Source organism: Pantherophis guttatus, chromosome 3 (assembly GCF_059756535.1).
Source record: "Pantherophis guttatus breed Tessera chromosome 3, ASM5975653v1, whole genome shotgun sequence".
NCBI lineage: Eukaryota > Metazoa > Chordata > Lepidosauria > Squamata > Colubridae > Pantherophis > Pantherophis guttatus.
Window position 1 is genome coordinate 177,028,162 of NC_142065.1, and position 13,283 is coordinate 177,041,444.

Genomic DNA, 13,283 nt, shown 5'->3' on the forward strand with positions numbered 1-13,283 from the left:
ATAGAAAATAGAGGTGGCTGTAAGATATATGTGCACACAATAGGCAAGAAGACCACATTATTTCTCTAAGAAATAATTGGTAGAAATTATTGATCTTGTAATTAGAAGGAAAAGCTAACACAATTTTAGAAGCATATTTTCCAGAAGAATATCTACATTCTATGGAGTTGGTCTAGGGCAGGGGTGGCAACTGTGGCCCTCTTACAACCTGTGGACTTCAACTCCCAGAATTCCTGAGACAGCCAAGTTGGCTCAGGAATTCTGGGAGTTGAAATCCACAGGTAATAAAGGAGCCATATTTGCCCACCCCTGGTCTAGGGGCTAAGGCACCAGGCTAGAATCCAGGTGACCATGAGTTCTAGTCTCACCTTATGCTGACAGCCAGCTGAGTGACTTTGGGCCAATCACTGTCTCTCAGTCCAATTCACCTCACAGGGTTGTAGCTGTGGCAGTGGTGGGTTTCAAATTTTTTTACTACCAGTTCTGTTGGTGTGGCTTGGTGGGCATGGCAGAGAAAGGATACTGTAAAATCTCCATATCCTCCCAATCAGCTGGGACTTGGGAGGCAGAGAATAGATGGGAGCGGGGCCAGTCAGAATTTTTACTACCGGTTCTCCAAACTACTCAAAATTTCTGCTACCGGTTCTCCAGAACTGGTCAGAACCTGCTGAAACCCACCTCTGAGTTGTGGGGAAAATAGAAAGAAGAAAGAGTATTAGATATGTTCCATTCCTTGAGTTATTTATACATATAATACAGGTAAGATATAAATAATAACAAAGTAAATGATATCTAATGAATATGAAAAAAGCAAAGCAAAGCAAGGAGAATTTTGCTCCCCTTTACAATTCTCTATGCCACACATCCCAAAATTCCATTTGAAATCATGGAGAAAGTGTGTATTGATTTCTCATCTTTCCTATATTGATTGCTTTCCAACCCCCACCCCCACCCCCACCCTGCAAATCTTGAGTCACTCCTTCCAGCTTTTTGGAGAAGAGTTGGGAAATGCTGGTAACAAGGGGAAGAGAAAAACTTTGGATGGGTTTGCCTCCATTTATACAATTGGTAACACTATACCTTTTGATGTTTTGGGAAAATATACCTCACATAAAACATCACAAAAAACCCATTACCTTTTTTTAGAAGAAGGGAAATATTTAAGCAAATTTACAATCAAGTCATAGGAAACAATAATGCAATGAAAGGTGAAGGTTAAAGAAAACCTGAGTTAAATGTACTAAATTCAACAATCCTTACTGACTGAGCCCAATAGCATGATCTTTTATTAGTCAATGGGGTTAATACAAACATAGAATTACAAACTGAGGACAATATATGGTAGATTTAGCAAATTGGCTAAGAAGAGCACAACAGTTATTCACTCTGCCTGTCTGTGAATATACAAGTGTGTCTTTGCAAATATGCATAAATAAACACATAAATGCAGATACTCCTTATATTTTGGTTTACAATGTCTATTAGCCTCAGTGATATGAAGAGTCATAAAAAATATATTTCAAAGTATTTGGAGCATATTGTGATTATATTCCTGATATAACATTCCTGTACTTCTACTTGGTCTCTGAAATAACTTCCAAATTTTATTCCAGGCACTCTTTCTAACACTTAAAACAACATATTGTGTAGATGTGCTTGGTTGCTACATAAATCCTGCACTCTCCTGTAACATGGAATTAAAAGACAAAGGGAGTGTGAAATGACATCTGCTTTTAACAATTGGTTTCTAGGCGATCAGGGCACAGATACAAGTCAATAGCATCTTCAAGCTTCTCTAGTATATGGAATTTGAACCAGAAAACCTAATTGTCACTAAAGCGTTAAAAGTAGAAGAACATTAGCACTTAAATAGAATAGTATCATGATGTAAATTATCACTGACATTAATGGAGAAAGTAGATTGAAATAAAACTATATTGATTAAAAGTGAAAATAAGTCTTTATTGCCACAAGGATGGTGATACTTTTCTGCCTGTATTATAAATTAACCATTGAATCCTTTCAACAGTTTTGCAAAGATAAAAGAAAATAGTAGCATTAAATCACCTGTGCTTAGAATTGTTACCTTTATTTTTTATTTTTTTTATTTTTAACTGATCCAATTGTTCTGCATTTTATAGCTGAACACAGAGGACAAAAATGAATTGTTTGTCATCATTGAGCTTAACAGTGAAAAAGACAGCCTCAGAATTATTCTCGTATACCGTACTTACATTGTTGGGGTAGAATAACAAGTGGTTTCTTTGTGAAAAGTTGTAGGTCAGTTATAGTGCACAATTTTTACGTGCAAAACAATCCAAATCTTGGCATCCAAGTAGGCCTGAAAAACATAGGCCATGATCACACAACACCAATGTAATATACAGTTTAAGTAACTGGGCTTGGATTGGGGTGACACTGGCAATGATAGTAGCTGAAAAAAAAGACCAGAATTATGGAATATTTTTTTCTTTTTTTAAACCTTTCTGTACATCATGGTATAGAACAGCAGATGGCTATATTTCCCCAGTCAACTGGGGAAATTAGTTTATCACCCTACCCCAAAATCTTAAAACGAACCTATTGTTTCAGATTTCCTTGTGCAGAAGCAGAAGAGACAAAGCACCATAAAAATAATCATGCACACTTAGTCCTAAAACAACAAGAACTAATATTAGTGGAAGGATGTATTTAATATTTAGAGCACTACTTTTGACATCAACTCAAAAATAACTTCCAATGAAATAAGCATGCATAGAATTGGAGATTTAAAGTCTGAATCATATACCAGGTAAGTATAATTCTACCTGTGCCCAATTCAAGGTAAATGAACAACAGATTGAAAGAATGTAACTTATCCAGCAAAGCATCAAAAAATTATATATACTGTTAGATTCTCCTCCTCTTTGTAGCTGTCTGCTGTTCTGTTGTTCACAGGTCTTTTCTTTTTTAGGTCTTTTTTTTCCTAGTTGAGATTTTGCTCATCTTTCAGCCATATCTACTGCACTGTTTAATCCATTGTCAGATATTATTTTGATCTTCTCAGAGACAATTTTAGCTACCATTTGCCTGGCAGAAAATGCCACCACAAATTGGTGAACCCTGTCTCAATTCAGAACATGTATATGGTATTTTTTTTTCATCCAGCAGAAGATAGAAGTGTATAATAATCTCATTTCCTGAAGTGGCAGACAGAACAGCATTGTTATTGATGGCCTCCTCTATTATTTAAGTAGTAGCCTATTTCTTTCGAATCTGTTTTTTTCCTAAATGGAAGGGGAAAAAATCACCCTTCTTCTTAGTTCCAAATCACTGTATGCTATGAGTGATTTTTCCCATGAGGTACAAAAAGGGAGGAAAAAAGAACAGAAATAACTATTCCGTAATTCTGGTCTTTTTTTCCCAATTATAATCATTGCCAATGTCACCTGCAAAAGGATGTTGCTTCATGTGCAAGACATGATTGTAGAGCCTGCCAATTATATTCATAACCCAAGGATTCGTTGGAGTGAATCATGTAAAATGAATGTGAAAACTTCCTGCTTTCGCTCACGCATTTGCTAATAAAATGTGCAGGTTGTTAAGTGCATTTGAGGTATCTCAGGGTGGAGAAGGCCATGGGGAGGTGGGGCTAGTGATAGAACAAGCCACCTGCTTAAAACCACCCAAGGGCTCCCCTGACCCACTGAAATACTTCTTGCTCCCCCTAATTGCTTCGCCCCCACCCCATCCTGCTGCACCGGGACACTTACCTTGTGAAGATCTAGTGAGCTGTCTCCTCTTCAGCCTCTCTGCTGTGCAAGATCATGGCCCCCCAGAAATTTCCAGTTTCAGTGCGCAAAACGTTTGTACCCTGATAGGAGGCTGTGGCGCACTGAAATCCTGTTGCCTCAAAGTGTTCCATTGGTATGCAATTACTGGTATATGGGACATCCCATACACCAATAATTAAATTGAAATAAAGTCAACATTACTAATACAGATCTTGTATTTGCATTAAAATATAGTTACAACAATTTTTATTGTATTTTCTTATATTACTGATAATAGCATGCCATGGAATTTATTATTTAAATACTTTAGACTTTCTGATTTAATACAACATTTACCAATGTGTATAGCAATCTCTGGTGTTTTGACTTCAAATGTTCTTTAAGACTTTAATACCTAAACTACAAGGGAACTTCAGCTGTAGATTTGTGTCCTGTGTAATAGCTGTTTAGCCACCTGTCTAATAAATCACAACCATATTGGGCCTATGTTTCTTTTATGTTTTTGTTGACATCTGTAGAATACAAGAAAAACTGGTACATCTGCACAGTCTTTTTGTGTAATAAGAATAAGCTTTGTAAAATTGAGCTTAACTTTTTCACTCTGAATCACAAAACATATAGCTCTTGAGTAAGAACAAGAATAAATAACCTGTTTTGTGGCATACTGCTACAGTAGACCATTATTACAGGAGCTGGGAAAGAATTTTATTTTTTCCACGCTAAAAGATTCATGATAGTCAGTCCAAATATTGTAGAAGTCAAAATCTGAGCTCAAACTTCCCATCAGACATGCTAACTATTCTTTATATCTCTTTGTTCCACTTCTACATGTCATGCACCTTTACTACTAACTACCTGGAGATGTCATTCATACTTCCGTATATTTATTAAAAGTCATTCATTTTTCAATATTTAAAGACTAAATTTGCCCTAAGGCATGCATGTGTGAAACTCAGATTTGGCCTTCAACCATGTCAGGAGGCTTCATGAAAAGGAAACTAAAGGTAATGCTAGATCATATTCAAAGATCTAATTCCTTAAAAAAATCCAAGAGTAGAATTTAGAACAATGTAGAAATCAGCTTTTAAAGCAGCTATTGTTCCAATATATACAGACTACATCATATATTATGCAAAGGGAAAGAAGAATAATTAAGGGTATTTGTATTCTGAACACAGTTTTGTTCCAAAATAGAACTTTGGCAAATACCTATCATAATATTAATGTGTTTTTATTGTTACCATCTGAAATACAACTATACCTTATAAATATATATTTTAAGATCAATTATGCTGAAAGTTATTCACATAGAAAGCCAGGAATAGGGTACAGTAATATGCTTTTTTTTCAACTTCCTTTTTAAGTGTATTATATTTGAGGAAACAAATATGCAAGATAAATCCAATTCACATCTATTCTGACAAGATACCGGTAGGTATGTGAGCAAACAATAAAATGAACTTGCAGCCTAAGCTTTCATGACTTAAAATTCAATTCAGCTGTTTATGAAACAGGCTCATTTTGTATGAATTGATCAAATTTACAGTTACGAACAGGAGTGGAGATATATTTTTATATTAAAACAAGGAAGCTGATTTTTAACTTCTTGCCAGACTTATAGTCCAGCTCTCATTTCTCATTCCAGTTATACAGAGTACCCAGAATATTTTATGACACATGTAAACTATTGGTTTCTAGTCCTTTCTGCCCATGTAAACAATCATAGTACTGGGCAGCTTTACCCAATTATTAAACTTGGGATATTAATTGATTTGTAGCTCTGCAAGCCCCTGTCAAAACTAGCCCTGAGGATGGTGGAGAGGCTAAGGACCTGAAGCAATGGAATGGTGCTGAATGAGAGAAGGGTATGATTTAACCCAAACTATTGTTCTTTCTTATTGCAAGTCCAATGCCTGTAACAAAGGAGAGGCTGAGAAAGAAAAAAAAAGAATAATTGGTATCTGCTGCATCTATTTTGAGGCTTCTGTTCCCACCTCTTATTGCTTTTAACAGCCTTGAAATGACTTAATGTGACTCACTCTTGACATAAACTTATCATTAGTGGCTAAAATCCTATTTCACTCTTGATTCTCGATAGGTACCCTTTCCCTTCCCATTGTGCTGCTAATTCAAAATTTACAAGTGTCTAAGACCATGTATTTTATTTTAAGAATGTTTATAGTATTATTTTTATATGGTTAATCTCACACTTAATTATTTAATTATCAGGCTAGCTCCAAATAGATGCACTCATATTTCGACAGTGTTGTTATCTGTAATTATATATCAAATTTTGAGTTGTTGCATTTATTTTCAATCAGCCTATATGTTGTTAGCCATTTGGGAGACAACCTTGTGAAATAAATGGTTGTTGATGATGAGCATTAGCAAGTCTGACTTGAAAGTCAGCCATAACCATCGGACCGACTTTTCCATGACAGCCAGGATAGCTCATTGTTGATTTGCCTTGTTTGCTTCCCACGTGCCATACTTTATTCACACCAGAGATACATGAATTTTAAGGTGGATAAAAGGCTATATTTGGCCTTTGAGTAATAGGCTGCATCTTCCAAAGCAAGCAGGGCAGGACAAAGAAGTAGATAAAGGAAGAACAAAATTACATTTGATGTGAATGAATGTATTTCATTCTTAAATATGTACTTAAATATAGTTAAGATGCTTAAGTTTTGGAACATTTCCAACTGTTGAACTATCCAGCCATGATCTATCACTCGATAATGGCCTACTGAGATGATGCCAGATGAACACCTTAATTCAGAATCTGCTACCAAGTTAAGTCCTGATTATTTGTACAAAGGATATTTCATATGGCTGTTCATATGATTTGCTTCAAAGATTTGAAGCAAATCTTTGCTTCAAAGCTTCCAATGAAATTGCTCCACAAAACAAACCTTCCTTCTCTAACACCAAAGGAAAGGGACCATACTGCTTCCCATTGCTTTGGTATCTCTGAAACTTCTTCTTCCAGAGCTTGCACTACAGAAGAAGACTGAGAGAAGCTTTCTCTTTCAACAGTTCTGAATTACATGTTTTATAGACTGTGCAGATTTGGCAGAAATTTTAGGGGTCTCTTTAACATGCATTGAAGATCATCTAGTTAGGGTCCTTACTTACATGCTGTCCCACGGAATCTAAGAAGCTTCCCAGTTTTTGCATTATACACCAAAGATCTTACAACTGGACAACTATGTTGTGTGCTGAAGGTGAGAAGAGTTGCCCAGTTTTGAAGACCTTTAGTCTACCCTGGAGAGGGTGGAGAGGAAGTTTTTTCCATAACATAAACCCAAAGTAGTTCAAAAAAAGGTGAATTACTTTCTCAGGGTATATTGTATTACCTTTTCAAGCTGATAAAAGGAATGATGTTGCCTCCATGGCACAAATCTCTTAACTGAAGCGAATCTAAATTGCTTTTCAGAGGCCTAGTAATAAAGGGATATGTTAATAATAGCTCAAAGTAATGCTGCATCATTTAGAACTGGTATAGTTGTAGAATGATCTATACTGACAGAGAAAGAATGCAAAGTTTCCTTCAAAGGTTGACATTTAGATGCTGAACAAAAACATGACTTTTTACATATAGCATTAGAAAAAAAGTATGTGTAGTACCCCAATGACTTTGAAATACAACATTTTTGTCATGGGAGAAACGTTCAGATGGCATAAATTGTTTTCTTTTGTTTGAAAATCTGAGTATCGTTTACATGGTTCATGATATACAGGCTGAAGAGATACTCAAAGAAGAATTGTGATTATGCATCTTTTCAATTTGCTGCATGTTTACTCATGCTGTCTTGATGATAAAGCTTCAAAAGACAATAAATCACTGATTATAACTTGCTTTTATTATGGCACAGCCAGATATCTACAAAGGGAATTAAATCTAAGTAAGTTGTTTAGCCGTTTTTCTACCTTCTACAAGATTCTACATGTGTAAGTTACATTTCCTTTGCAACAAAAGTATAATTAAACACTAAGATTTCAGTGAGAAGTACTTTTCTAAGATATGTACAAAACAGTTAATGATCATCCCCCCCCCCGCATTTATTTTGAATGTGGTAATTCAGGAATTAAGAATTGACACTCCAGTTTTTTCCTATATCTAATTCTGTGCAGTTTATCAGTTAGGATTCAAGTTTGGAATAAGGCATAATTCCAGCACTAAAGAAATAGAGACAAGATGAAAAGGTTAATTGTATCACTAATATATTACAGAATAATATTAAATGGGGATCAGCCCATGACAGACAATTAAATATCTGTAGCTAGGATAGGTTTTTGATCTATGAGTTGACTTGCCCTAGTGTGACTATATAGGCCATTGACATTTCCTTTGGGGCAGAACAATGATTTCATTCTTTCCCATCTCCCATGTACTGTGAAGGTAGTTTACTACACACCAGAAGTAGTGTTTTCTGATCTGTGTTGGTTCAAGAGGTATTCTAGTTCACCTGGAGTGCTTTTTTGCATTATAGGTAAATGCTTCCAATCTATTGGTTCAGGTGCATCTGCAGGGAGTCCCCTCTTTTCTTGTCTTTGCTTCTGCCTTCCAGGGGCATTTTATAATGACATTATACATTTGGACTATTGTAATGCTCTCTACATGGGGCTCCCCTTGAAGAGCACTCGGAGGCTCCAACTGGTCCAGAATGCGGCCGCGCGGGTGGTTATGGGCGCAACCCATTATGCCCATGTGACACCCCTCCTGCGCAAGCTGCACTGGCTCCCGGTGGTCTTCCGGGTGCGATTCAAGGTGTTGGTTACCACCTTTAAAGCGCTCCATGGCATAGGACCCGGGTACCTCCGAGACCGTCTTCTGCCACCAATAGCCTCCCACCGACCAGTTCGTTCCCACAGAGAGGGTCTCCTCAGGGTGCCATCAGCCAAGTTATGTCGGCTGGCAGCGCCCAGGGGGAGGGCCTTCTCTGTGGGAGCCCCAGCCCTGTGGAACGAACTGCCCCTGGAAATTCGTAAGATCGCCGACCTCCGGGTGTTTCGCTGCGCATTGAAGACCCTGTTGTTCCACCAGGCCGGACTATCAACACAATAGTTTTAAATTGGGGTATTTAAATTTATTGGGGTTTTAAATTTGAGCCACTTATTTAATTATTTTAAATTTTATATTATTGTTTTCTCTGTGTTTTTAAATAGGCTGTACACCGCCCTGAGTCCTTCGGGAGAAGGGCGGTATAGAAATAAAATTATTATTATTATTATTATTATTATTATTATTATTATTATTATTATTATTATTATTATTATAAAAGTACCGAACTTCTTGGAGCAAATAAGAGACTTTGGTGTCACACTAATCCCTTTTCAAGAAAAATAGCACCAATTGCAGCATATCTGTACTCTTCTCTGCTCTCTACTTCTCTCTCACGAGCAGGTCTTTCTTCATTGGATGTGGTGATTATTCTGTGTTTCTATGTGAAGTAAATATTGAAAGCAGCATTCAGTTGATATTTTTGAACTTAAAAGATGCAGCAATTGACTACCATTTCAAGACACATCTTTCAATTTGAGGCACCATTTATGTTTTTAAAATTGTATCGAAGTAACAATAGAGGACTGGAGTTACTTTATAAGTCCATGTAAAATAAAAACTCCTCAAATATTAGATGCCTGATACAACAGAAGAACAGGAGGCTGCTGAATCTTTACTGATTGACTAGAGTTTTCCAGAGTTACAGACAGGAGGTCTTCCAGCAATATGTAGCAATGCCAGGATTATATCTGGGACTTCTGTATCAAATAACAGACTGCACAATTGAGACATGGCCTTCCTTATGAAAAACTGAACATGCATGGTCATATGAGACACAAAGAAGTGTTCCAATATCTCAGGGGTTGCCACAAAGAAGAGGGAATCAAGCTATTCTCCAAAGCACCTGAGGGCAGGAAAAGAAGCAATGGATGGAAACTAATCAAGGAGAGGAGCAACCTAGAACTAAGAACAAATTTCCTGACAGTTAGAAAAATTAATCAGTGGAACAACTTGCCTCCAGAAGTTGCGAATGCTCCAACACCAGAAGTTTTTAAGAAGAGATTGGACAACCAGTTTCCTGAAATGATATAGGCCAGGGTATCATGCCTAAGACAGGGGTTTGGTCTATAAGATCTCCAAGCTCCCTTCCAACTCTGTGTTCTGTTCTGTTCCATTCTATTCCATTCTGTTCTGTTCTATGAATGGAATATGATTTAATTAACAAGTAATCTAAACCGGAATGTTGTGTAAAGGGTTATGTAAAGGTATCTTGTCCCTTGGAAAACAGAATATAAATATTGGCAGTTTGCAGCATTTTAAGTACTTCAGAGACATTGAGTGCAAACATAGCAACTGCATCTTGTCTTGAGATTGTACAGTAGCTATGGCAAACACATCTAGTGCAGAGCTATCCTTATGATAAAGAAAATTGGTTATTAACTAGGTTCTTTTGTGGGCTTGTTGAACAATGTAGTTTACAGATTGTACTTACTGATTTTAGTAATATTGATTTTGCAGTTCTTAAACTACAGAGTTCATTCTTTTGATTTAATTAGTTTTGAGACAGCAGAAAAAGAAAACTCTACAGGTTGGAACAGAACTCCTATAGGCAAACAATATGTAGTCATAAGAATGGCTCAGTGGTGGGATTCAATTTTTTTACTACTGGTTCTGTGGGCATGGCTTGGTGGGCATGGCAGGGAAAGGATACTGCAAAATCCCAATTCCCTCCCCACTCTTGGGGGAAGGATATTGCAAAATCTCCATTCCCACCCCACTCTGGGGCCAGTCAGAGGTGGTATTTGCCGGTTCTCTGAACTACTCAAAATGTCCGCTACTGGTTCTCCAGAACCTGTCAGAACCTGCTGAATTTCACCCCTGGAATGACTTCTAACTTAACATCTTTGGCAATAGTGTGGTTATTTTCAATATTTTAGACTATAGGAACTATGAAAATAAAAATTCAATAAATGTCATACTTTCAACATAGCAGTTTGACTTAAAAACCCCAGGCATAAATAATTAACAAGACGTGAGAAATTGGTAACTGAGAAATTATTTAATAAGACCATTTTTCCCAATTTGGTGCTAAATTATACTGACTCCAGTTCCTTGAATTCCTACTTAGAATGGCCAATATAGAGTATACTGGAATTCTGAACATTGAAATGTTAATGCATTTGGAAAGTACCAAGTTGGGGAGCAAGACTGAACTTAAAGAAAACAGGATTTATATTACAAGGAATCAGAAAATAAACAAGGAATCAGGTGGAAAAAAGGATATAGAGAAATAGCCTATAAACAGATTAATAGTAAAGGGATAGACAACATTTTGGCCAATGAAGTCAATGAGCCAAAAAGCTCATTGAGTATGGTAAAATAGGACTACAACCCATGTCAAAGCAAATAATCTGTATTTTTTTCCCAATCACCAAAGTAATACTTTAAAAAGATGTTAATATATCCAGCATAAAGGCAAATTAAGTAACTTTTGGTTTATTGTGGAATAGATGGTCAGCAAACTTTTGTTTCTGGCCAGTAATTATTTCCACAATTATTGACCTGTAAGGGTAATGTGGTAGGAGCTCTGCAATGGAGAAAGGAAGGTTAGTTCCCTCTTCTAAGGTAATTGCCCCTCTTCTGAACCCAGGGACCAAATTGTTGGGAGCCCCTTGGTCTCTAGTTGTTGGTAAATTACAGATCTCTAGGATGTGGTTGGTGAGCATGCAGACCTGGAATATATTACTGAGGTTTGGCTGAATAGCAACAGGAATATTGTCCTGTTGTAAATGTGCCCATAAAGGCTTCAATTTCCTATAACAAGCATGATGCCAAGAAATGAAGTGTGCTCTGATTGTTCATAAGAGTAGAAATTACAGAGTAGAGATGACTGGATGAAAATGCCTATGCATCAAATTGGGCAACTGTGACCAGCTAGAGCTGCTGTTGGTATACTAATTGCTCCAGGATCTTTATCTCAGGTTGGGTGTTGGAAATCCCCCAACTGAGGAACTGGGTGGAAGCAATCAAAGGGTTGAGAGGACCAGAAGAAAAAAGTATGCTTTATTAGAATGTTCAGATGACGCTTTTAGATTAGAAATTAATTTTGTAAGTCCATATTGGAACTGTTCCTATAAGGAACTTAACTGAATATAATGTTATTAGTTTTAAACAAATGAGTTTAATGCAGATAACTCTATTTTCCATGTGGTATTAGATTTATGAGATTGTATGATTACAAGAGAAATGACAGGGATTTTTCATTTTATGGTTACATTTCTCTAACCCAAGTTGTCATTATTTCTGATACACCACCAGTTTTTTATTGAAATAACAATGTTGCAAACCAGCATAGTTGGTTGGCTGCATGTACTGCCTTTAATTAACTCAACTTAGTTTTTGAGGAAAACAGGAGAAACTACTAGAACATATATTATTTGCTGTAACATTTACTCAGAAACAAAATCTTACGAAGGGAAACGGCTTAATGTCATTTTTTTACTAAACAATCACATATCAAAATAAATGTTAGATGTTTTCCTTCGAAATGCCAGTGTTTAATAGAAAACATCAATTTTCCAGAACAAAATAAGAGATATGTAATATCATAATGAAAACTATGATTTGAAATTGGCCCTCTAGCTGCTTGCTGTTTCTGATAAATGGAGATTATTTTTTTATCCCAAGGAAGAGAGAAATCAAGGTAAGTACAAATATAGCCTAATCAAAAGTAATCCAGAATACCTCAACTCCTTTTATTGCTGTGTTATGAAATCTGGTTTCTTTTAGCTAGGCAAGAATGGAGGCATGCTGGAGAATACAAACTGACTGGGCCTGTGGAGAACTGGAATGATAAAAAGGAAATAAAACAAATCCAGTCCAGTCCAGTCGGAGTAACACCTATTACTTAAGCTAAGGGGGGAAAGGTATAGTATGGAATTAAGGAATCTGATAATTCATCCAGCCAATTCTCATGTTTGCCAAGTTATGAACTAAATGAACTAAAGGGCCACCATCAGTGAGCTGTTGGATAGCATCACTTGGTCTGTTGTGTGGATGTTTGGGTGGTTTAGGGGCGGGGAATTTGTGGTGGGTGGGGGGTTGTTTGGGGATTGTTATGTGTGTTGGACCTGGTCTTTTGGTGTTAAGTGAATTTTGTTGTATGGGTATATTGTGTATATGCGTACAATGACAATAAAGTTGTTGTTGTTGTTATTATTATTATGGCATCAGCCATTTATGAGAAACAGTCCTTGTTCTAAAACCCAAGGGAACAACAGAACCTTTGTTTGGTCCATCTGTAATTTCAGTGTTTATACTAAGTGCCAACAACTGTGAAAAACAAATAGAACGTTGAAAATATACTTATTTCAGTGTGACATATTATTGTGTATTACCAGTTTACACTGTCTGTTTTAAATTACTTTATGCAAACCTCATTTCAAAGTTTATTTATTCAATCTTCAATATTATATAGAGAAGAAATTTTGAATTATTTTATGTAT